This window comes from Rhinopithecus roxellana, chromosome 5, assembly GCF_007565055.1.
Source record: "Rhinopithecus roxellana isolate Shanxi Qingling chromosome 5, ASM756505v1, whole genome shotgun sequence".
In the NCBI taxonomy this organism is placed as follows: Eukaryota; Metazoa; Chordata; class Mammalia; order Primates; family Cercopithecidae; genus Rhinopithecus; species Rhinopithecus roxellana.
Genome location: NC_044553.1, coordinates 87479439 through 87506067, shown reverse-complemented (window position 1 = coordinate 87506067; position 26629 = coordinate 87479439). Strand labels below are relative to the sequence as shown.

The following is a 26629-nucleotide window of genomic DNA, read 5'->3' as shown; positions in this document are numbered from 1 at the left end:
CTAAGAGCCTAATTTTAATAGATTTAATTTTTAAAAATCTTAGCTATTTGTAGGGTTTGAAAAGCTAAACAACAGCTATAGGATTTGTATTGCTTATTGAGAGATACCAGGTTAAAATACAAGTTTATAAAATATAATTTAGAATAAAACACTTTAAGCATTTTTCCATTTTCTGAATTTGTAATATGCTAATGTTATCAGTATATAATATTTTTTGCTATGACTAATTGTGTTTTATTTGTTGTGAATGTAGTCTTGGTTCAAGTAGAGGTAAGGAGGTATTTTGGAAACCAGTGCTTACCATTTTGGGGACAGGTGGTGGGAATAGACAAGCTAGAAATACACTTGGAAGAAAGAAAACCATTTAGTAGGAACTTGAGATGAGGGGAGAAACAGACATTTTTAGGAAAGTTAGTGTTTTAAAAAATAAAATATTTAGACACAAAAAATTAATCATTAGGAACATAATCAGATTTTAGAAAAATTTAAGTAGAAAAAAATCATTTTAAATAGAGAACTTTGAAATAAATAGTAATTATGTTTATATTTTGAGGGGAGGAAATAAGTCTGTTAGTTGGCCCCCCAAGGCTGCCTAGATGTGGAGAATCGTAAGACTGAGTTTGTACTGTCTTTGAGTTAAACAGCTAACCCTGAGTGATTTCAGAATAGATTCCTTTGACATATTTTCAGTCATATTCCTTTTAGAGTTATTATTACATAGATTACCTAATTTGTAATTCTCAAGTGCTGTAAAACATTAAACATTTTTAGCAACCTCAATTCATCATAGTCCTATAACTGCCCTTCTTTCATGCTTAGTCATATAGGAATATTTGTAAGAGTATGTGGTATGGTTACACTTTGTCTCCTCACCCAGATCTCATCTTGAATTGTAATCCCCACAATCCCCACGTGTCAAGGGAGAGCTGGTGGGAGATGACTGGATCATGGGGGTGGTGTCCCCATGCTTTTCTCATGTTAGTGAGTGAGTTCTCATGAGATCTGATGGTTTTATACATGTCTGACAGTTCCTCCTTCACACATTCACTCTCTCTTGCCTGCCACCATGTAAGACATGCCTCTTCCCGTTCTGCCATGATTGTAAGTTTCCTGAGTCCTCCCCAGCCATGCAGAACTGTGAGTCAATTAAACTTCTTTTCTTTATAAATTGCCCAATCTTGGGCAGTTCTTCATAGCCCCCAGGGTGAGAATGGACTTTGGCCATGATTTTCGTGGTATGACTCAGGAAAATTCTTCTAGGGGGTATGACTGTGGAGTGGTTTTGTACCTGCGGTTTTTGCCCTGGTGCTTCAGGAGGTTAGCCTAGATTAAAGAGTTCAGGTTTTGGAGTCAAATGGATTGTCTTGAATTCTGTTTCTGACCCTTAACTACGCCTGTGACTTTGGGCAAGTTACTAGACTTCAGTTTCCTCAACTGCAAATTGGCAATAATAGCAACCACCTCCTAAGGTTGTGATAAATTTTAAGTATAATCGTTGCTCCTTTTTTTTTTTTTTTTTTTTTTTGAGACAGAGTTGCTCTGTCGCCCAGGCTGGAGTGCAGTGGCCGGATCTCAGCTCACTGCAAGCTCCTCCTCCCAGGTTTACACCTTTCTCCTGCCTCAGCCTCCCGAGTAGCTGGGAACACAGGTGCCTGCCACCTTGCACGGCTAGTTTTTTTGTATTTTTAAGTAGAGACGGGGTTTCACCGGGTTAGCCAGGGTGGTCTTGATCTCCTGACCTTGTGATCCGCCCGTCTCGGCCTCCCAAAGTGCTGGGATTACAGGCTTGAGCCACCGCGCCCGGCCTAATCGTTGCTCCTTTTATTGAGCATTTATTCCAGCCAGATACTGTGTTACATACTTCATATGCAGTATATAATTTAATTTGTATGTGTATATTAGAGTATGTGAAAGTTCATTTCCAGCAGTAATACATGTCCAGTAACTGGTTGCTATTACTTTTTCTGTATGTTGATTCCTTAATCAGAAGTTGATGTTCCTAAGATGAAAGATGGGAATGGGCATTTTGATCAGACCTGAAGGACTTGTTTGGAAGTTGACAGTGGTTTGAAAGTGAAATATTTACTAAAGTGTGGTTCAAGGATAATCTGCATGGTAATTACCTTGGAAACTTGTTAAAATGTAGAGTTTTGTGTTTGTTGTCTGAAACTCCGAGTCTGAATCAGGATCTCTGGCCATGGAGCCCAGACCCTGCAGTTTTATAAGCTTAATCATAATTCTTATTTTCTATGAAGTTTGAAAATTATCTTTTTAATTTATTCTTCCTGATGATTAAAAAATGATTCTAATGATTTTTAAATATTTTTCTTTGATATAATAAGCTTTTCATTTTATTAGTAATGGAGGTGGTAAATTTTTTCCATTTAAATGTTTACATATATGTGATTTTTCTATGTTATAAGAGTTTAATGGGTGGTGACATTTATTCATTCAGCTAATGTTTAGTAAATATTAAAGTATTATAAATATTACAATTTATAAAATACAATTTACTTATTTGGAGTATTTTTAAATGAATATATCATATTTTATTCAGTTATTCAAACAAGATAATTGTTGACACTATGAGTAAAGTAGTCTCAATTTACTATAAAATATGTCATATTTTACTCAATTTATAGTCTCCGGATAGGGTGGGAAAGGAAAGCTGATTGAGAATGTGCTGTTATGAAGCTAGGTGGAGAGGGAAAGGGAGCACTTTTCTGCTGCTAACTAGAAGAAAAGTATAACTACAGATAATTTATATAATATGAAGATTTCAAAGCTGATAGAAATTTTCAGGGAGTTTTGGTCTGGGTCATTTTATTAGTCATATTATTTAATGAAAGGATAATCAGGAATGCTCAGCCTCTGTGTTTTCGACTTATTGCTTTGCTCCCTAAGAACATTCTTTTGGGTTTTATCTGTCTATTCTTTTGAGTTGTATCTTTGCCTTCCTGGGAAGTCTCACTCGACTTTTTAGGAAATCAAGTTGCATCCCCACAGTGCTTCACATGACCTTGTCTTTTTTAGATTCTTCAAGTGAAATCTTACTCAAAGGAACCAATAAATTGCCTCAAGTCATAATTTTAAACTTAGGTGTTTGGAAGACTATATTTCAGTGAGTCTTTGCATTGGTATCTTTAGCCCGCAAATCTTTTTGGCTCCAGTATCGACTTTAATAATTCTTATGGGTTAAGCAACTGTATTTTTAATATCTGTAGTTTTGTTCATTATCAGAAACTAGGTCACCAGGGTTGGTTTGTCATTGTTTTTTTTTTTTTTTTTTTTTTTTTTTTTTTTTTTTTTTTTTTTTTTTTTTTTTTGAGACGGAGTCTCGCTCTGTCGCCCAGGCTGGAGTGCAGTGGCCGGATCTCAGCTCACTGCAAGCTCCGCCTCCCGGGTTCACGCCATTCTCCTGCCTCAGCCTCCCGAGTAGCTGGGACTACAGGCGCCCGCCAGGTCGCCCGGCTAGTTTTTTGTATTTTTAGTAGAGACGGGGTTTCACCGTGTGAGCCAGGATGGTCTTGATCTCCTGACCTCGTGATCCGCCCGTCTCGGCCTCCCAAAGTGCTGGGATTACAGGCTTGAGCCACCGCGCCCGGCCTGTCATTGTTAATTAAAAAGGTATTGTATGCTTTCTTTTTTTTTTTTTAAATGGAACGTGCTTGTTGAATGAAGCTAAAATATCTTAGTAATGCTCTGCTTTAAATACTCATAGAATATAGTTTTGCATATTTTAAATTCAATCTATCTGGCAGTACAATAATGTTATTTATCTCTGAGAATTTTGACTATTCTTTTGTGCTATTTAGAATTCAATGAATTGTTAAAGCTTCTAGTAGGCTTTTTACTGACAATCTCTGTCTGACCTCTCCTTTAGAAGTTTTCCTCAATATTTTCAGAAGTACCATTTGGGTCTTAACTGAAATGGTAATTTTTGCTTCTATAGTAACAGATGGAAGCAGTAGACTTTTTTAGAGGTTGGAAGCGGTGAGATACAGAGGAGAAAAATCAGGCTAAATTTATGTCATGCCTATTTTATTGTGTAAACTAATTATAGCCTCATGTACATTACTTTTCTGAGGGTTGTAGTGGTAGTAATGGTTGTGGAAGTAGTAATAGTTGTAGGGATGAATTAAGGAGGCATTGGGGAAGAATGTGTCCCCCAACATAGGGTTTCAGTTACTTCCCAAATATAAATAATAGTGGTTATTACCAAAATTTTTCTTCAAGAGACAGGGATCTCACCATGTTGCCCAGGCTGGCCTCAAACTCCTAGGCTCAAGTGATTCTCCTTCCTCAACCTCCCAAGTTGCTGGGACTATAGACACACACCACCATACCTGGCTGAAATTTTTTTTTTAACCAGAGAAGAGCACACTAATTTTTTCTTTACTCTTATAGCATTTTCATTACCAGTTATACTTTCATTGTGAATGATTTCAGAATGTTTGGGGATGGTGTTGACAAACTAGTATTATTTTGGGGTTAAGTATAGGCCCTTAAACAGACTGCAGCTCAAGTCTCAGGTTTATGACTTTTTTTTTTTAAGTAGTACATGGGGCAGATTATTTAATACCTTATTTTGCCATAACTAATTATTATTAAATATCTACTTTATAGATGTGTTGATGATTAAATCTATTTGTAAAGAATAATGGGCTGGGTGCAGTGGCTTGTGCCTGTAATCCCAACACTTTGGGAGGCTAAGGTGGGAGGATTACTTGAGCCTAGGAGTTCGAGATCAGCCTGAGCAACATAGCGAGGCCTTGTATGTACAAAAAATGAAAAACTTAGGCTGGTGCGGTGGTGTGTGCCTGTAGTCTCAGCTACATGGGAGGCTGAGGCAGGAGGATTGCTTGAGTCCAGGAGGTCCATCCAGGCTGCAGTGATCTGTGATTGTACCATTGCATTCCAGTCTGAGCAACACAGCAAGACCCTGTCTCAAAACTAATAATAATAATAATAATAATAATACTGCCAGCAAACCGTATGTGTTGAATATTTAGTTAGAATTATTATTCACTCTCTAAAATAGTATTCTTAGTAAACTCTAAATGACCTTAGGGTAAAAAAATTTTTATATTTAAAAGTTCAGAAAAATTCAGCTTAGTTATTTTTAGGCTGGTGTTTACTCTCACACACTCACGCCCCTTTCAAACTATTATAGAACAATGTTTTTCAAACTTTAATGGGCATATGGGATTGTGTAGGGATCATAATAACATGTAGATTCTTATTCAGTAGTTTTGGAATAGGATGAGATGTTGCCTTTCCAACAAGCTCCTGTTGGTAATCTGGATGTAGCTCATCCCCTCCTCCCCTCCTCCCCTCCCCTCTCCCTCTCATCTTTACAACATACTTTGAGTAGCACAGTTATGCAGTGGTCCATTAAGTGGTTCTCATTCCCCCTTTCAGTATATTATAAACACTTGGATACTTTTTGTTCTTTATGCCTGGGCTCTGTATCATACCAGTTAAATTAGATCTTTGCCTTTGGGGTTCTGGGCATCATTGTCATCGTTGTCGTCGTCGTTGTCGTTGTCGTCGTCGTCGTCGTCGTCATCATCATCATCATCATCATCATCTTTTGGTAAAAATATCCTGGGTCATTCTCTCGTGAAACCAGCATTAAGAGACACCACTTCAGTTATTTGAAAGAGAGTCATAAGCTAAGAAGCTATATTTGAGGTCGTCACTTACTTTGTTGTCTTCCATTTTAAGCTATTTCCTCTGTAGAGATGATGGTGGACAGCTGGATAGAACTCTTAAACTGGAGGACAGTTAATATGTTGGCCTGAAGTTTTCTTTTCGCTAGACTAAAAGGTTTGACTGTTGAATCTTTCTTTATAGATCCTATTTCCTATCCCCTTTCATCATTTGTATAATCTTCTTTGGACTTTCCCTAATTTCTCAATAGCCTCCTTAAAGTGTAATAACCCAAACTAGATATAAAACTGCTGTAACAAAACTGAACAATGGCAGAGGCAGAAGAATCATATATCTAAAAGTCTGTGGTTTTCATTAGCATTGAAAACTTGTATTTGTTTCAAACTTTTTAATTGGCCTTCCTTTATGTTTTTCAGGGTTAAAATGTGTTTTATACCATCATATTTGTTTCAGTATATTGCTTTCTTAGGTTATGTTTTCTTCTTCTTTCTTCCTCATCTGTGCTTTTTGTATCCATTTCCTATCTTGTACCTGTTTTGGAGGAGAGGCAGGAAATTTTTTTTTTTTTTTTTTTTTGAGACGGAGTCTCGCTCTGTCGCCCAGGCTGGAGTGCAGTGGCCGGGATCTCAGCTCACTGCAAGCTCCGCCTCCCGGGTTTACGCCATTCTCCTGCCTCAGCCTCCCGAGTAGCTGGGACTACAGGCGCCTGCCACCTCGCCCGGCTAGTTTTTTTTGTATTTTTTTAGTAGAGACGGGGTTTCACGGTGTTAGCCAGGATGGTCTCGATCTCCTGACCTCGTGATCCGCCCGTCTCGGCCTCCCAAAGTGCTGGGATTACAGGCTTGAGCCACCGCGCCCGACCGATATTTTCTTATGGACTATCATGTTTGGGAAGAGTGTTTTCCAAAGTGATCAAGATCATGTTGAATTTTATTCCATCTAGCCGTGATGGCTCAATTAGGATCAAGTCAGGAAAACAGTCCACACTAAATACTCGAGGCAGGAGGATTTCTTGAGACCAGGAGTTTGAGACCAGCCTGGGTAACATAGTAACCCCTCTCTCTACAGAGTTAAAAACAAAAACAAAAAATTTCAGCTCAGAAAATTTAATATAGGGAGTGGATTATACAGGTATTGGAGGACTGAAAAAGCAAACAGGGAACACTGGGGTAACACAAAGGCAGTATTTGCAGGAATCAACCACTATTCATATGGTTGGGGGGAAATAAGAACTTGGATTTGGGACCTCATAGAATTGGGGTTCAGAACCTCTGGAGGAGGTACTTCCTGACAGCTGTTGGTATGCCTGAGGGGAATTTCTGAGAGTGCTAAAAAAAGCTGGTGGTTATCACTGCTACTGCTGCGGTGGAGGACCTATGCTGAGTCAATGCTGACTGGAAAAAGCATGTACTGCATTCTCCCTCTAGTGTCCTTATTGGCAGTATGAGGAAGTTAGCTGCAGAAGAGAAAAGTAGTTTTCAGAGTTTTATTTTCAGTGTTACAGAGATGAGTATTAAAGGGTAGATTTGGATCTGAGAGAAAGTAGCTGAATAACCAGTATATATAGCCTTCTTTTCTGGTCACAGGAGGCCATAGGCCTTTGGTCTGTTGGTCTCTTTCCTAGCTACTTGGACCCCAGTCCCAGGTATTCTTAATGCTGAGGGTTTGGAAGGAAAGGAGTTGTTACTATTTTAAAAATAAATTTGTCTAGTTAACGTGATTGGTGGGTCTAGTTAATGTGGTGGTGGCATGAGACGGGTCTACTTTGTCTCCTCTCCTCCCCTCCCCTCCTCCCCTCCCCTCCCCTCCTCCCCTCCTCCCCTCCCCTCCTCCCCTCCTCCCCTCCCCCCTTCTCCCCTCCCCCCTCCTCCCCTCCCCTCCTCCCCTCCCCTCCTCCCCTCCCCTCCTCCCCTCCCCTCCTCCCCTCCACTCCTCCCCTCCACTCTCCCCTCCCCTCTTCCCCCCCTCCCCTCCCTCCTCCCCCACTTCCCCTCCCCCTCCTCCCCTCCTCCGTCCTCCCCTCCCTCTCCTCTTTTGTTTTCTTCTCTTCTCTTTGAGACAGTGTCTTGCTCTGATGCCCCGGCTGGAGTATAGTGGTGTGATCTTGGCTCTCTGTAGCCCCGAGCTCCGGAGCTGAAGCAGCCTTCTCACTTCAGTCACCCAAGTAGCTGGGATTACAGGCGCCCGCCACCACACCCAGCTAATTTTTGTATTTTTTGTAGAGATGAGGTTTTGCTATATCAGCCAGGCTGGTCTCGAACTCCTGACCTCTAGTGATTCGCTCATGTTGGCCTCCAAGTGGTCTGGAATTACAAGTGTGAGCCACCATGCCTGGATGGGTCCACTTATTTATTATTATTATTTTTTGAGACAGAATCTCACTCTCACCTAGGCTGGAGTGCAGTGGTGGGATCTCAGCTCACTGCGATCACCACCTCCCAGGTTCAAGTGATTCTCCTGCCTCAGCCTCCTGAGTAGCTGGGATTATAGGCACCCGCCACCATGCCTGGCTAAGTTTTGTATTTTTAGTAGAGATGGGGTTTCACCATGTTGTCCAGGCTGGTCTTGAACTCCAGACCTCAAGTGATCCACCTGCCTTAGGCTCCCAAAGTGCTGGGATTACAGGCGTGAGCCACCATGCCCAGCCCAGGTCCACTTATTCTAAGATAACTCTGTCACAGCTTTTTTTGGGAACTTACATTTAATCATTAGATACTCATTCTTTGCCTCCTGAGATATTTCTGTTTTTTAAAAGCCCTTATTTAAAATGTAAAAAAAAAATTATGGTAAAAGTAATGATGTTACCCATAAACAAAGTTTTAAAATTGGTTGCCTATTAGCCAAACAGTGGCCTGCAGTGGTAACCAACCTCTGAAAAGATTATATACCTTTTTTCTCGTTCAAATATTCCCCCTCCTGCAGAGCTTCTTCAAGTTTTAATGTGTATACAAATCACTTGAGGATCTTGGTAAAATACTGATTCTGATTCAGTATGTCCCTGGGTAAGGCCTCAGATTGTGCATTTCTGACAAGCTCCCAGGGGAGGCTGAAGCTACTGGTCCCTAGACCAGACTTTTTTTCTCCCTTGCCTCACTTGAGAACTACTTTTTTGGCTTAGATCCATCGTTGGACTTGGATGGCTGAGTAGTGAGCGATCATAAAGTAGGAGTTTCTATTGTAAGCCTGCCTGTCTAGAACTATTTTGAGCAATTTTAGTAGAGCTATTTATAACTGTTTCTTTCCAGGTGGGATCAGAGAAGTATATGCTTCTGAATAGGTTAAATTTTCTTCCATAATATAATGCTGCCCTGAATGCAGAAACGTGCCTATCACTTGTAATTTTCCTGGAAGGCGTGAGGCTGTTTGGTAATTGTGTACATGTTTAAGGGAAACTGAGTAATGGAGGACAGGAGGGAACAATTAACAAATTCATGCATCAGATAATTTGCTTTCATTAAAGCCAGTTACTCTTATTTATTGATTGTTCCTGATGATGGGACGTCTGTAGATTTCAAAAAGTGTGTTTGGTGTGAATTTCATACTAATGGCATTTCTCTGCTTTTGACAGTTTCATATACTTAAACTTGTCCTCAAAACATAGCGTCCTGTCTTGAGCCACATAAATAGTAGTCTTCCTTAATGAAACTTTGAATAGAGCCCAAATTTATGAAATTGTTAATTGCTCTTTACATCTAGACTTTACTTTTAGTAAAGTAATACCTATCTGCTAACGCAAATAGAAAGGTAATCTTTTATTTGGTTGCCATCCTTCAAGAGTCTCTCTCTGCCCTTCCCTCCCTCCCTTCCTGGATCTTTCCTTTTGTCTTTACAGACCTAGATTTTGAAAGGTTCTAGGTTCCTTTTGTCTGTTGATACTATGTGAATGTTATCCTTAAGTTTTTAATTCAAGCTACAACTAGACAGATAATGTGTCTGAAAATTAGCTGGGGTGAGTTAAAATGAAAGTTAAGGATTCAGGGGATTCCTACAGATGGGTGAAAAAAAAAGCTCATTGTTAGGATCCTTAACAAAGCATTTTGATTGGCATATGGAGACCTTTGCATGAACACAAATGTTCATATTTGAATATTTATAGAAGATAATCTGTCAGAATTACTGTTACTTTAATTTGCCAAGCTTGGCTGATTGCCATAGTTGGATGCTAGTTGAATTCAGGATGAAGAGTTGTAAATATGTTCTGGTGTGGGACATGGTTTTTGTCCTTGAAGCTGTTTGAATTTCTTTCTTCTCTCACCTATAGCCCCTTCTTTAAAACTGTGAGGCTTTTTTGTATTACATGAACTTTCATGTTCTTTTTTAGGAAAAAATATTAAAGTAGGATGTTAACTGTATGGATTAAAAATTTTTTTAAACTAAATTTGTTGACATTTGGTGATCAGGAATTGTTTAAATAATTTTAACTATTTGTCCAATCTTTGCTTCAAAGGACCCATAGGGATGTATATCTTATTTGAATGGTTTTGTGTGAGATATGTTTCACATTAACAACAAAGAAAATGTAGACTGCTAGATAATTAATGTTTTCCCTTTCTTTTATCTCATTTGAACAGCTAATAATTTTAGTGACCAGATTCAAGCAATAATTCCTGTCTTCGTAATTGTCATGTGGTTTTGTCAGCTTCTTATGTTCTAGGGGAAGGAAGGTAAGACTTTTTTTTATATATATTGAAATAACTTGGTTAATAAATACTTTTTTTCTCTTTTTAGAAGCCAGGAACCCTGCTCTTTTCGTAGTGTCTCCTCACTCAGAAAACATTGTATTCTCCTGCCTCAGCCTCCTGAGTAGCTGGGATTACAGGTGCCCGCCACCATGCCTGGCTAGTTTTTTTTGTATATTTAGTAGAGACAGGGTTTCACTTTGTTGGCCAGGCTGGTCTCAAACTCCTGACTTCAGGTGATCTGCCTGCCTTGGCCTCCCAAAGTGCTGGGATTACTGGCATGAGCCACTGCACAGGAGAATGGCTTGAACCTGGGAGGCGGAGGTTGCAGTGAGCTGAGATCATGCCATTGGCATGCCAGTCTGGGCAACATGAGCGAAACTCCGTCTCAAGAAAAGAAAGAAAGGAAAAAAAAAGCCCAACACGTATTACTTATTGATGCAGTATCACTCTTCCTACTGAGACAACATTATTTTAGCTTTAGAGATGATATATAGTGGCTTTCTCAAAGTCATATGACATTTTTTTGGGAGCAGGGCTGTATTCTGTGCCCCATGTGCTAAGCTATCTTGTCTCATATAACTAGTCACTGTTACCTGAATAGTTTAATTTTACATGTATAACCACTGACTTGACTAGTCTTAATTGTCTTTATTTCTGTATCTCTTAGAAACTGACATAATTGCATCAGTTTTGTTGGTTATTACTTTAGCTAGAAAGTATGTCAAGTACTACAGGTCAGCATTTCAGTGTTTTTTTTTTTTTTTTTTTTTTTTTTTTGAGACAGAGTCTCGCTCTGTCGCCCAGGCTGGAGTACAGTGGCGCGATCTTGGCTCACTGCAACCTCCACCTCCTGGGTTCACGCCGTGCTCCAGCCTCAGCCTCCCAAGTAGCTGGGACTACCTCCAAGTGCCCGCCATCACACTTGGCTAATTTTTGGTATTTTTAGTAGAGGCGGGGTTTCACCATGTTAGCCAGGATGGTCTCGATCTCCTGACCTCGTGATCTGCCCCCCTCAGCCTCGCACAGTGCTGGGATTACAGGCGTGAGCCACCGTGCCCGGCCTACATCTCAGTTTTACTGAGACTTTGTTTTGGAGTTTCAGGAATATGGGGTCTCAGGAATATATTTTGTATTTGGAAAATTAAGAGTGAAATTTTATAGTGTTTTCTGTCTTTCACAATCATCCATCTTCATTCTCATTTGATTGTTTTTGCTATATTTTTTTTCTAGAAAATTTTATATAATCTTCCTTGTTACTACTTTTGCCTATTTTTTTTGTGACCATCTCCAAGTCATTTCCCTTGTATCTCACCCTAATTCCTTATTATCTTCCTAGGAAAACTTATTTGTCCAACTCTAGCTGTCCTCTGGCTGGATAACAAAATTATTAATAATTCCTTAAGGTGTTACCCTAGCTACTAATTTTGTAATAGTCCACCGTGTGTTCACTGTGTAAAGGGTTCAGAGGTGACTGTTGTACCTAATGCACCACAGATGTGGAAGTAATAGTAAAATTTGCATATATGTAAAGTGAAGATATTGCTAATACTTCCCTCGGGTCTGGCCATTCTGATATGCTTGCTAAGTTTGGAGGCTTATTTTATAATGGTTCTTTTGGATTTCTTAAGGTGAATTAGATATTATGTTTACCTTAAATTTTAATTGGCATGCTTTTGGTTAAGTAGGTTAAAAGTCAATGGAATAAAAGTTAAGCCAGCAATATAAAAAGTAGTAAGCTATTTTTCAGTGTGATTTGGAAAACAATTTAGCTGTATTTCTTGCTATAAAAAAGCAGCAAAGAACAATATACAGTGAACTAAGATTTTCTAAGTAAATTAATTTTGATCAAAGTTAATTCCATGTTGATAGCAAATGTTGGGGATTGGCATCCATATGTCAAGTTTCACATAAAAATTTAGTTTTCTACTGTTTTTTTTTTCCTTAGGAGGAAGAACTGTAAATCTTAAATTTGTATAGAAGGTATGATAATGTTGTTTTAATAAACAGGATTTGTTATTTTGAAAATTGGGTGGTAAGGACAACCAGTGAATTATACTACTTATTGATTTTTTTTAAAACAATTATTTTTAATTTTCGTGGGTTCATAATAGGTATATGTATTTATGGGATACATGAGATGTTTTGACACAGGCGTACAATGTGTAAAAGTCACATCATGGACAATGCACTATCCCTCCCCTCAAGCATTTATCCTCTGTGTTACACACAATCCAAGTACACTCTTAGTTATTTAAAAATGTACAATTAAATTATTGATTGCGGCAGCGCCCCTCACACAGGGGCACCAGCTGTGGGGGTCTGCCCACAGCCTCTGACCAGGCCACGGATGAATAAAGTACACTGACACACAGATACTCTGTTTTGCCAGTCCAGCGGAGGGTGTCTCAGCTGCTTACAGACTCCCTGGAGAGTTCTGTAAACAGTTGTGACCATGACCTTGATCAGCAAGTGAGACTGGCATTTATGTAGTAAGATCAATTAACAAAAGCTTGAGTCAACACCATTAGAGAGTAATTGACATTGTGGACTTTCCAAGTAAAAAGCACTTAAGCACCCTGGTACATCAAAGGTTAGTCTTAAGATTTTATGAGTAAACAAGCTAACTAGGTAAACTACTCTGCCTTCCTTTATTACTACTTTAATTTGTTTAAAGGTAAAGATCAGGTTGCCTTCAACCATATCTATTCCTGAAGTTATGCAAACTTCTTGGCTTTCCAAGAAGATTGTGTCTATCTCTAAAACTATCTTTAATATTTTTCCCACCAGCCTGATTGAACCCAAGTAACTGATTATAGTCACTCTGTTGTGCTATCAGATACTAGGTCTCACTCATTCGTCCTGTTTTTTTGTACCCATTAACCATCCCCACCTCTCCCTCATCCCACCACTGCCTCTCCCAGCCTCTAGTAACCATCCTTCTTTTTCCATGGGTTCAATTGTTTTGATTTTTAGATCCCACAAATAAGTGAGAACATGAGATGCTTGTCATTCTTTGCCTGACTTATTTCACTTAATGCAGTGACCTCCGGTTCCATCCGTGTTGCAAATGACAGGATCTCATTCTCTTTTATGGCTGAGTAGTACTCCATTGTGTATATATATGTACCACATTTTCTTTGTTCATTCGTCTGCTAATGGACACTTAGGTTGCTTTCAAATCTTGGCTATTGTGAACAGTGCTACAGTAAACATGGGAGTGCAGATATCTCTCTGATATACTGATTTCCTTTTTTGGGGTGTATATCTAGCAGGGAGATTGCTAGATCATATGGTAGCTCAATTTTTAGTTTTTTAAGGAACGTCCAAACTGTTCTTCATAGCAGTTGTACTAACTTACATTCCCACCAACAGTGTATGAGGGTTCTCTTTTTTCCATATCTTTGCCAGCATTGATTATTGCTTGTCTTTTGGATAAAAGCCATTTTAACTGGAGTAAGATGATATCTGATTGTAGTTTTAATTTGCATTTCTCTGATGATCAGTGATGTTGAGCACTTTTTTTATTTTTTTAATTAAAAAATTTTTTTTATTATGAGAAGGAGTCTCGCTCTGTTGCCAACATTCCAACATTCCAACATTATGTTGAATGGGAGTGATGAGAGAGGGCATCCCTGTCTTGTGCCAGTTTTCAAAGGGAATTTTTCCAGTTTTTGCCCATTCAGTATGATGTTGGCTGTGGGTTTGTCGTAAACAGCTCTTATTATTTTGAGGTACGTTTCATCAATACCGAATTTATTGAGCGTTTTTAGCATGAAGGGCTGTTGAATTTTGTCAAAGGCCTTTTCTGCATCTATTGAGATAATCATGTGGTTTTTGTCTTTGGTTCTGTTTATATGCTGGATTACGTTTATTGATTTGCGAATGTTGAACCAGCCTTGCATCCCAGGGATGAAGCCCACTTGATCATGGTGGATAAGCTTTTTGATGTGCTGCTGAATCCGGTTTGCCAGTATTTTATTGAGGATTTTTGCATCGATGTTCATCAGGGATATTGGTCTAAAATTCTCTTTTTTTGTTGTGTCTCTGCCAGGCTTGGTATCAGGATGATGTTGGCCTCATAAAATGAGTTAGGGAGGATTCCCTCTTTTTCTATTGATTGGAATAGTTTCAGAAGGAATGGTACCAGCTCCTCCTTGTACCTCTGGTAGAATTCAGCTGTGAATCCATCTGGTCCTGGACTTTTTTTGGTGGGTAGGCTATTGATTGTTGCCTCAATTTCAGAGCCTGCTATTGGTCTATTCAGAGATTCAACTTCTTCCTGGTTTAGTCTTGGAAGAGTGTAAGTGTCCGGGAAATTATCCATTTCTTCTAGATTTTCTAGTTTATTTGCGTAGAGGTGTTTATAGTATTCTCTGATGGTAGTTTGTATTTCTGTGGGGTCGGTGGTGATATCATCTTTATCATTTTTTATTGCGTCTATTTGATTCTTCTCTCTTCTTTATTAGTCTTGCTAGCGGTCTATCAATTTTGTTGATCTTTTCAAAAAACCAACTCCTGGATTCATTGATTTTTTTGGAGGGTTTTTTGTGTCTCTATCTCCTTCAGTTCTGCTCTGATCTTAGTTATTTCTTGCCGTCTGCTAGCTTTTGAATGTGTTTGCTCTTGCCTCTCTAGTTCTTTTAATTGTGATGTTAGAGTGTCCATTTTAGATCTTTCCAGCTTTCTCTTGTGGGCATTTAGTGCTATAAATTTCCCTCTACACACTGCTTTAAATGTGTCCCAGAGATTCTGGTATGTTGTATCTTTGTTCTCATTGGTTTCAAAGAACATCTTTATTTCTGCCTTCATTTCGTTATGTACCCAGTAGTCATTCAGGAGCAGGTTGTTCAGTTTCCATGTAGTTGAGCGGTTTTGATTGAGTTTCTTAGTCCTGAGTTCTAGTTTGATTGCACTGTGGTCTGAGAGACAGTTTGTTATAATTTCTGTTCTTGTACATTTGCTGAGGAGTGCTTTACTTCCAATTATGTGGTCAATTTTGGAGTAAGTGTGATGTGGTGCTGAGAAGAATGTATATTCTGTTGATTTGGGGTGGAGAGTTCTGTACATGTCTATTAGGCCTGCTTGCTGCAGAGATGAGTTCAGTTCCTGGATATCCTTGTTAACTTTCTGTCTCGTTGATCTGTCTAATGTTGACAGTGGGGTGTTGAAGTCTCCCATTATTATTGTATGGGAGTCTAAGTCTCTTTGTAAGTCTCTAAGAACTTGCTTTATGAATCTGAGTGCTCCTGTATTGGGTGTATATATATTTAGGAGAGTTAGCTCTTCCTGTTGAATTGATCCCTTTACCATTATGTAATGTCCTTCTTTGTCTCTTTTGATCTTTGATGGTTTAAAGTCTGTTTTATCAGAGACTAGGATTGCAACCCCTGCTTTTTTTTGTTCTCCATTTGCTTGGTAGATCTTCCTCCATCCCTTTATTTTGACCCTATGTATGTCTCTGCATGTGAGGTGGGTCTCCTGAATACAGCAGACTGATGGGTCTTGACTCTTTATCCAGTTTGCCAGTCTGTGTCTTTTAATTGGAGCATTTCGTCCATTAACATTTAAGGTTAATATTGTTATGTGTGAACTTGATCCTGCCATTATGATATTAACTGGTTATTTTGCTCGTTAGTTGATGTAGTTTCTTCCTAGCCTCGATGGTCTTTACATTTTGGCATGTTTTTTCAATGGCTGGTACCGGTTGTTCCTTTCCACGTTTAGGGCTTCCTTCAGGGTCTCTTGTAAGGCAGGCCTGGTGGTGACAAAATCTCTAAGCATTTTCTTGTCTGTAAAGCATTTTATTTCTCCTTCACTTATGAAACTTAGTTTGGCTGGATATGAAATTCTGGGTTTAAAGTTATTTTCTCTAAGAATGTTGAATACTGGCCCCCACTCTCTTCTGGCTTGTAGAGTTTCTGCCGAGAGATCTGCTGTTAGTCTGATGGGCTTCCCTTTGTGGGTAACCCGACCTTTCTCTCTGGCTGCCCTTAAGATTTTTTCCTTCATTTCAACTTTGGTGAATCTGGCAATTATGTGTCTTGGAGTTGCTCTTCTCGAGGAGTATCTTTGTGGCGTTCTCTGTATTTCCTGAATTTGAATGTTGGCCTGCCCTACTAGGTTGGGGAAGTTCTCCTGGATGATATCCTGAAGAGTGTTTTCCAACTTGGTTCTGTTTTCCCCCTCACTTTCAGGCACCCCAATCAGATGTAGATTTGGTCTTTTTACATAATCCCATACTTGTTGCAGGCTTTGTTCATTTCTTTTTCTTCTTTTTTCTTTTGGTTTCTCTTCTCGCTTCATTTCATTCATTTGATCCTCAATCGCTGATACTCTTTCTTCCAGTTGATTGATTCAGTTACTGAAGCTTGTGCATTTGTCACATATTTCTCGTGTCATGGTTTTCATCTCTGTCATTTCGTTTATGACCTTCTCTGCATTAATTATTCTAGCTATCAGTTCTTCCACTCTTTTTTCAAGATTTTTGGTTTCTTTGTGCTGGGTACGTAATTCCTCCTTTAGCTCTGTGAAGTGTGATGGACTGAAGCCTTCTTCTCTCATCTCGTCAAAGTCATTCTTCGTCCAGCTTTGATCTGTTGCTGGCGATGAGCTGTGCTCCTTTGCAGGGGGAGATGCGCTCTTATTTTTTGAATTTCCAGCTTTTCTGCCCTGCTTTTTCCCCATCTTTGTGGTTTTATCTGCCTCTGGTCTTTGATGATGGTGACGTACTGATGGGGTTTTGGTGCAGGTGTCTTTCCTGTTTGATAGTTTTCCTTCTAATAGTCAGGACCCTCAGCTGTAGGTCTGTTGGAGATTGCTTGAAGTCCACTCCAGACCCTGTTTGTCTGGGTATCAGCAGCAGAGGTTGCAGAAGATAGAATATTGCTGAACAGCGAGTGTACCTGTTTGATTCTTGCTTTGGAAGCTTCCTCTCAGGGGTGTACTCCACCGTGTGAGGTGTGGGGTGTCGATCTGCCCCTAGTGGGGGATGTCTCCCCGTTAGGCTACTCAGGAGTCAGGGACCCACTTGAGCAGACAGTCTGTCCCTTCTCAGATCTCAGCCTCCGTGTTGGGAGATCCACTGCTCTCTTCAAAGCTGTCAGACAGAGTCGTTTGCGTCTGCAGAGGTTTCTGCTGCTTTTTTTTTGTTGTTGTTGTGTAGCTGTGCCCTGTCCCCAGAGGTGGAGTCTACAGAGACAGGGAGGCTTCCTTGAGCTGCTGTGAGCTCCACCCAGTTCGAGCTTCCCAGTGGCTTTGTTTACCTACTTAAGCCTCAGCAATGGCGGGCGCTCCTCCCCTAGCCTCGCTCCTGCCTTGCAGTTAGATCGCAGACTGCTGTGCTAGCAATGAGGGAGGCTCCTTGGGCGTGGGACCCTCCCGGCCAGGTGTGGGATATAATCTCCTGGTGTGCCCGTTTGCTTAAAGCGCAGTATTGGGGTGGGAGTTACCCGATTTTCCAGGTGTTGTGTGTCTCAGTTCTCCTTGCTAGGAAAAGGGATTCCCTTCCCCCTTGCGCTTACCAGGTGAGGCAATGCCTCGCCCAGCTTCAGCTTTCTGGTCGGGCTGCAGCAGCTGACCAGCACCGATTGTCTGGCACTCCCTAGTGAGATGAACCGAGTACCTCAGTTGAAAATGCAGAAATCACCGGTCTTCTGTGTCGCTCGCACTGGGAGTTGGAGACTGGAGCTGTTCCTATTCGGCCATCTTGTTCCGCCTCCCTGTGATTTTGACTGTTCTAAGTATCTCACATGAGTGGAACCACGCAAAGTATGTCCTACGACTGGCTCATTGCATTTAGCATAGTGTCTTCAAGGTTCATCCATATAGTAGCATGTATCAGAATTTCAGTTCTATTTCATGCTGATTAATACTCCGTTATATGTATATACCACATTTTGCTTATCCATTTATCTGTCAGTGGACATTTACATTGTTTCTACCTTTTGGCTATTGTGAATAATTCTGCCTTGAACATTGGTATGCAAGTATCTGTTTTGTGTGGTAATATATTTTTCTGTATATTTTAACATAAATTTGTTACTTTAAATATTTTCACTTAAATAAGCTAGATAAATATCTGAATTTTCAGTGAATATTTATTGAATACTTTGTATATTGTAAGTATTGTGGAGATATAAAGAGTTACAATATCATGAAACTATTGTTTTAAAGAATTTACAGTCTAATAACAGTAATAGGGCATGTTTATAAAGACGCAGAACCTGGTACCATATGCTTTTTGAAGCTGAAGAGATATCTAAGCTCTGATGCAAACCAACATCCTTTCTTGCCAAGATTTTTGTTTGTTATCCTGAACAGTTAGGAGGCAGAATACATGGCCATAATCAACGTATGCATATTCCATTCAAGCATAGCATTTAACCTTCAAGGATGAATTTTGGGGTGATCATATCAACATGGAAATTAGATCATGACATTTCTTTAAACAGTCTTCTCCATGGACCTTATCTTTAGGTGACTTACTTTCCTCCCAAACTGCCACCTGAACTCTGACCTCATCTCCTATCGCCCACTCCCACCTTGCACTGGGTAATTTTTTGTTGTGGATACATTTCTTATGTATGTAAACTGGTTTAAGTACAAATGACGTAAAAGGCATAAGGAGGAACTACATATTGGTTTCAAGGTTCTTTCCAGCTTTGTGATTCTAATTTAATCCCTGTGGCACCTGTGTGTTGCCAATGAAAGAAAACAGAGTTAGCATCCTTAGGGGTTTCACAGCAGATCTGCTTTGTGGTGATTTTAAAGGCTAAAACTTTGAAATAAGAGCAGTTTGGTATGTTTCAGTGGTCTCGTTTTCTCTTCTTTCAGAGTAGTTTTCCTGGAAAAGCAGAATAAATCTTTTACAAATTTGGTCCTAACTTTGCAGTTCAATTGGACATTTAGGGTTTTTCTATGTGTGCAAGCTGGACCTTTTGAAGTTTAACACTGGAATACTAGCATGAGAATGTTCCTACTCTTAATTTCCACTGAGCTAGACCAAAGGAAAACATGTATTTTAGATTCATATTTTCTTTGAATGATGTTTTGAAGCTCAAGATGAACTTTAAAAAACACAGCTAAGCAGAGCTTCTAAAAGGTAATACTGTAGTATTATTTTTTTCCTCCATATTAATCTACTTGGCTCCCCATAGTGAGCTTGAACTGTGAGTGGTAAAGACTTGTTACTTTGTAGGGTATCCTGGCCCTAAAACTTAAACTTCTTTCTCAAAGCCTTCGGCCTATGAATGTGATGATTCTGTAAGCCTCTTAAGAACAGGGACTGTGGCTTCATTTTTATTTATTTTATTTTTCTTATTTATTTATTTATGAGACAGAATCTTACACTCTCTTGCCCAGGCTGGAGTGTAGTGGCTTGATCTCGGCTCACTGCAGTCTCTGCCTCCTGGGTTCAAGTGCATCTCTTGCCTCCACCACCCAAGTAGCTGGGATTACGGGTGTGCACCACAATGCCTGGCTAATTTTTGTATTTTTTTTAGAGATGGTGTTTTGCCATGGGCCTGTCTCAAACTTCTCGCCTCAAGTGATCCACCTGCTTTGGCCTCCCAAAGTTCTGGGATTATAGGCATGAACTACTGTGCCAGGCTTGTGGTTTCATTTTTGTAAAACGTTCCATAGAGTTGGTGCCTTGCACATAATAAAATTATCTTCTGAGGTTATGATTCCACGTAAAAAATGAAAACTTAAAAAAAGAGATAATTGCAGAAGCGAAGAAAGATGAATGAACAAGGATGGCCATTCTTTCATTCAACACCTAATGAAGGTCTACTATGTATCAGACACTCCACTAAGTACTGGAAATACAGCAATGATAAATTAGACTCATTTTCTATACTTAGGGAATTTAGGTTGTCTAGAACAGGAAATAGCATGTAATAGGCACTTAAAAATATTTGAATACATGAATGTCTGTTTTGTAGAAAATGATTTAGGGTATAGAACATTTTAGTGAGGAAGTGGAGCGTATCCCATCGTATTAGAGATAATTCATTAAAAAAATGGAAGCAAACTGTTTATTAATACAGAAAATACTTAAGTTGATTATGGTAATACATAGAATGTAATACAGAAAAGCCCTTAAAAATAATGAGATATATATTGACTGACACAGAAAGATATTCTAATTTACCTAATGTTGAATTAAACAAAGTAAGTTATTGAATAGGAGATATGGAATGATTCCTTTAATGTAAGGTTACTTTATGTTTCTATAAAATGTCACAAGATATGGTGGAGAAATAAGAATGAATGATTCTAACAGGAGATAAGTTTTTCGCTGATCTTTGCTCTATTCTTTATGTACTTCTGTGATGGTTTTACCGTGATCATGTGCTACTGTTTAAAAATAATAAAGCTGCTTAAAAATGTTTCTGGATAAATTTTTTTAAAACTTAATATCTGTATCTATAAGTAGAGTTATTAGTTGATAGTCTGTTGTCCTGTAAATATAAAATGTGTCATTAAAGAATTCTGCATTTTCTTTCTAAAGAAATATAGTTAACCAGAGTTCACTTTTAATGCTCAACATTTACCTTTAATGTTTATTATTTATTTTTTGTTTTTTAACATATATTTTTTTGAGACAGGGTCCTCCTCTTTCACTAAGGCTGGGGTGCAGTGGCATGATCTTGGCTCACTCCAACCTCCACCCTCTGGGCTCAAGCGATCCTCCCACTTCAGCCTCCCAAATAGCTGGGGCTACAGGAGCGTGCCACTATGCCTGGCTAATTTTTGTAGTTTTTGTAGAGGCCAGGTTTTGCCATGTTGCCCAGCTGGTCTCAAACTCCTGGTCTCAAGCAATCTGGCTGCCTTGGCCTCCCGAAGTGCTGAAATTACAGGCATGAACCACCATGCCCAGCCTACCTTTAACATTTAACAGTATTTACCTGTAACACTCATAGAGTGTAGTTTTAAAATAAACAATAACATTTACAAATGTGTAGTAGCAGGAATATATTTAATAATAATTTTAATTTTGTTTTGGAGGTACTTTGAGGGAGGTGTGTCTACATTATTAAATGGAGAAGAACTGAAGTTCTTAAGCTTTTTTGTATACTTAAAAACTTAATTTGCATTTAGTTATTAATAAATATTAGGTTGAACTACGTTTTTAATCTAAAGATTTATTTTGGCACTCTTTTTTGCTTATTATGACTTCTCATTTTCTTTTTTTTTTTTTTTTTTTTGGTGAGACGGAGTCTGGCTCTGTCGCCCAGGCTGGAGTGCAGTGGCCGGTTCTCAGCTCACTGCAAGCTCCGCCTCCCGGGTTTACGCCATTCTCCTGCCTCAGCCTCCCGAGTAGCTGGGACTACATTAGCTGGGACTACAGGCGCCCGCCACCTCGCCCGGCTAGTTTTTTGTATTTTTTAGTAGAGACGGGGTTTCACCGTGTTAGCCAGGATGGTCTTGATCTCCTGACCTCGTGATCTGCCCGTCTTGGCCTCCCAAAGTGCTGGGATTACAGGCTTGAGCCACCGCACCCGGCCTCATTTTCTTAATTAGAGGAGCGAAGACATGTTTTTTGGGAGTCCTGGTTATATCTAGTCAATAGTCTTAGTTTTCACAGGATAGTAGGGAATTTTAAATTATTACTACCTATTTTCTTAATTTATTTCAATAACGTGCTGTTTTTATCAGGAAAAATTAATGGACTAATCAAAATGTTCCATTCTATACATAGTTTGCTCATAACAAACTCATTTTATTAGAAATGTTATAGCACCTTTTTTTATCCTCCACAAGATCATTTTAGTGTAGTTATTGGAGTTTCAAATCATATGTAATTCAGTTTGAAAACTGTGTCTGTGGTTCTCTTTAGTAACATTTTAAGTGATATTATTGAAAAAGGTTAACATTGCTTAGTTAAAAGTTATTATTCTTTCAAAAGAAAAGTTTTATTTTTCAGACTACACAGTCCTTTGAATTCTGACGCATCAAGTTTCAAACAATTTTTTTGTTTTTGGGGATACTTACCTATGAGATCTCCAGAAATTGTATATTCAGCTATGAAAATCTTCAGAAACTGTGAGCACAGATATAAGACTATAAACCTTAGAGGATGATTTTAGATTTCTTTCTCTTTTTTACTTTTTATTTTTGAGAAAAATAAGCCTGTTCCAGTTTAATGAATATGATAATTTGAAATCCAGGTAGAATAATATATCTCATTTTTGTCCTCATTTTTTAAGGTGAGATAGTTTATAAAATAGAGAATAAATCATGTTGTTAGATGTTGACACTTGCATAAAAGTATGAATCTTATATAGTGATATCATTCTATTTTAAATGCTTTATATGTTTAAATAATTTATAAGAAGAGAATTATAGAAAAACTGAAACAAAATGCTTGAATTAATACTATAAACGTGAAGTTAGCATTTATAATTGGTATTTTAAATTGTTACATAAAGACATGTATGAGTATGGATAAAAACATATGCATTAGTATAAATGAAATTAATGACTTCTTTATACACTCACAATATTTATACTTTTCTTTAAGTATATTAGATGTTGATAAGTGTTCTAGAGAAAAGTAGGTATATTAGGGATGGTAATAAGGAATGTTGGAGTTGGGAGGATGCCATTTTTGTACAGAATGGTCAGGGAAGGTTTCACTAAGAAGGTGATAGTTGAGTGATGCCCTGAATTTGGTGAGGGACATAGCTGTGGTGATATTTGGACAAGTGTGTTTCTGACAAGATCAAAAGCCCTGTGTTGAGTGCAGGCTCTGCATATTTAGAAACATAAGAAATTTAATTGTGCATGGCACAAAGTGGTCTTAGGTGTTAAAAAACACAATTTTTTGGTTTCATTTTTGCTTTCCTAGTACATTCTAAGATATGCTGAAATTGGGATTTACTTGTCTTGCTTATTGTATCTTTGGCACCCACTACAGTGCCAAACACATGGCAGGCAATGTGTTATGGATGGTGAGAAAGAATTTTGGAGGAATCTTCTTTTTAAAAAAAATAAAATTCGTACTACTAAATTATTTCAAGCTGCAGAGGTCTTTCGAGATCATTTAGATAACTCTTTTGGATTAAGGTTATGCATGAGAAGACACATCATTAAATAGAGTGACTTCCAAAAGTCACCATTAATTGGTAGCAATCTTGAGTTGGCAAAGATTTTTAGTTTCTTAGTCTAACTTTAGTCCATTGATGGGGAGATCCTTTTGTTTCCGTTGTCTGATCTATGCATGGGAAGATACTTGCTATAGAAAACCTCCTTGCTATGGAAGACCTCCTTGCATCTAGAATCAGATTGCTTGGTTGAAATTCCTGTTTGACACTGCTAGCTTTGTGATTCTGTCCCTCTCCCGACTTTTCCTTTTGGTGCCCTGGTTTTCTTGTCTGTTAGACAGATACTGTTATTCTGTCTCTCTCTCTCTCTCTTTTGTTTTTTTTTTGAGATGGAGTCTCGCTCTGTTGCCCAGGCTGGAGTGCAGTGGCACCATCTCGGCTCACTGCAAGTTCCACCTCCCAGGTTCATGCCATTCTCCTGCCTCAGCCTCCTGGTAGCTGGGACTACAGGCGCCCACCACCACAACTGGCTAATACGGGGTTTCACCGTATTAGCCAGGATGGGTCTCGATCTCCTGACCTCGTGATCCACCCGCATCGGCCCCCCAAAGTGCTGGGATTACAGGCGTGAGCCACCGCGCCTGGCCCAGATATTATTATTCTCATTCCAGTATTCTTTACACCATAAACATTTTCTCATTAATCTTCAAATTTACCAACTCAGAGTATTATTTCCTTGTTTTAAAGGGAGTGATGATGAAGAGAATAGGAGTTTGAAATTAGGTGTTCTTGGGTTGTATAAAAATTTAATTCTTAAGGTTATTTGTTAGTATGTATCAAACTTTAATGAATGAGGAAAACATCAGGAAGGCAAAAGAACTGCTTTCAAGAGTATTTGAGCGTCAGGAGTTCATGTATTCATTTAGGAAAGGGATGTCAAAATAAAATTGTTTAGATACTTAGAAGGCTGGTTAACTTTCTGTATGATAATGAAGTCATATAACTTCAGGGTTAGCAATCCAAAAGGAAACTTGGATGTAAAACATTGAATTTAATTTAGGTATCATCAAGATCTTATCATCATCTCCAATATCAATAAGACACTGGATTTTATCATCTCTAGGACCAAGTATATTGGTTTTATTGATTTTAGCAGATTCTAGAATCTTGCCATATGCCTTTAGACTTCTAGCTTCATGTGGATTATATTTTAAAATAACATCAGCTTTGTTATCCTGATAGTCTCACAGACCAATATGATGTCCGAGGTATTGATTCACCTCTTTTTTCTCAATTTTCCTCTCATATGACATAACCTCTTTACACCATCAAAGCACATTGATCCTAATCGTCTGTTTCCCTTCATTTTGATTACCTACTCTGTTTATCCCCTTTACATACCTACTCTCCTTTTTTGGGGTTCTTATTTTTACTCCTGCATCTACTTTTCTTTTTCTTTTTTTTTTGGCACAGAGTTTCACTCTTGTTGCCCAGGCTAGAGTGCAATGGCACGATTTCAGTTCACTGCAACCTCTGCCTCTTGTGTTCAAGCGATTCTCCTACCTCAGCCTCTGGAGGAGCTGGGATTACAGGTGCATGCCATCACACCCTCCTAATATTTTGTATTTTTAGTAGAGATGGGGTTTCACCATGTTAGTCAGGCAGGTCTTGAACTGCTGACCTCAGGTGATCCACCCGTCTCGCCTTCCTAAGTGCTGGGATTACAGGCATGAGCCACCATGCCTGGCCTCCTGCATCTGTTTTTACCTCCCTTACCTTACTCTTGAGCATGGCAGCGAAAGCAGCCTTGCAGTGTCCTGGACTCCTTTCTGGTGGTGATGTTGGCTGTGGTGGCTGCTATTTTGAGGGGTATGCATGAGTATGTAGTCCCAGGAGGCTTGGTCACCTGGAGGGGAAGTTTTGCAAACAAGATCTTTAGAGGCATGTTCAGTTGGCAGCAAATATTTAACTTCTTTTTTCATCTTTTGTTTTTTGTGCTAACATTTTTAAGGTTTTCTAGGACAGTCTAGAGTAACATTTACTCTTGTGCATTCTTACCCTCGTTACTAAGATGGACCTCTATTGAGTGGCTGTCTGTTGAATGTTCCAAGGATTCATTGAGGACTCTGTCTTGCTTGTGAGAACTTAAATGGTTCCTGGCCCTTTGTGAGCTCTGGAAATTACTCAGCACTGTGTGGTAATTTTTCTCTTCCTGGAAATTGTTTTTGCTCTATAACATTAGTTTTCACCCTATGCACATGTAGATTAGTATTGATATTCAGGTAATTTAAGGAAATTTTTTTTTTTTTTAAATTAGGTTTTTCTGTAACTCTCTCACTTCAGGAACTTTTCCCCAAAATTCTTGTTACATTGGCCTTTCTGTATTATGACCGCTTGTATTTTTCAAGTCAGCAATAGCACTGGATTGTATTAGGGTTTCACCTCCTACATACTACAGTCACAAAAGTGCTTTCAGAAAGAAATCCCAGGCAATTATAGGGCTCACCTTTTTGTTTGTTTCCCTTATTTCAGAAATCAGTTTTGAGCTGATTTTCAATGTCATATCATCGATTGTCCAATGTTAGATACGTTGTTTGTCCAATTTTCTAGTTGTTTACATTTGGAGTGTAGTTCTGGATCCCATTCCTGCTGCATGGGTGAAGGTAGAGGTCTCTTAATACTTTTAAAATTGAGAAAATGCTTAGCCAGTGATATGTCTCACACATTTCAAAGTGAGTTCAAATGCTATTATATGTAAAATTTCTTTTTTAAATGTTGTTTAAATTAATTTTAGTAACAACGTTTGTGTTATTCTTTCATACATAGCTGTAAGTAAAGCCTGCTTTGGCTGCTTTTCATCTAATATTAGTTACCAGTCAACTGATATGCTAAAGTTGATATAACTAATGATTTATAAGAGTTGAATCTTTTTGGTACTTTTATGCCCCACTGAAGATCATTGCCTGTTTTATGGTGCTCTTGCGTGCATGCTCTCACATTTGCTCTTGCTCGCGCTCGCGCGCTCTCGCTCTCTCTCTCTCTCTCTCTCTCTCTCTCTCTCTCTCTCTCTCTCTCTCCCCCCGCCACTCTCTCCCTCTCTCCCTCTCTCCCTCTCTCCCCAGAATTTGATGTAACAACAACAAAAACCCCATGACTCTTAGTATAGGAACTTTTTACCAATAAAAAATGTTGGTCTTATATTCTATCTGTTGAGATACAGTAAAATAT

At 38.9% G+C, this 26629-nt stretch overlaps 1 protein-coding gene across 6 annotated transcripts in view; it reads left to right on the top strand.

The window, feature by feature from the left end:
- Positions 1–26629, top strand: part of FUT8 (fucosyltransferase 8) — a 357961-nt gene that overhangs the window by 101408 nt on the left and 229924 nt on the right. Inside the window, exons 3-4 of one of the 6 annotated variants that reach the window (XM_030930686.1) lie at positions 10245–10337; positions 12301–12335. The exons of 4 other annotated variants lie outside the window; for them this stretch is intronic. The gene's annotated coding sequence lies outside the window, so the exon portion shown is untranslated. Of the gene's footprint in view, positions 1–10244; positions 10338–12300; positions 12336–26629 lie in introns of those variants that run through there. One more of the 6 variants, XM_030930689.1, reaches the window with a different exon arrangement.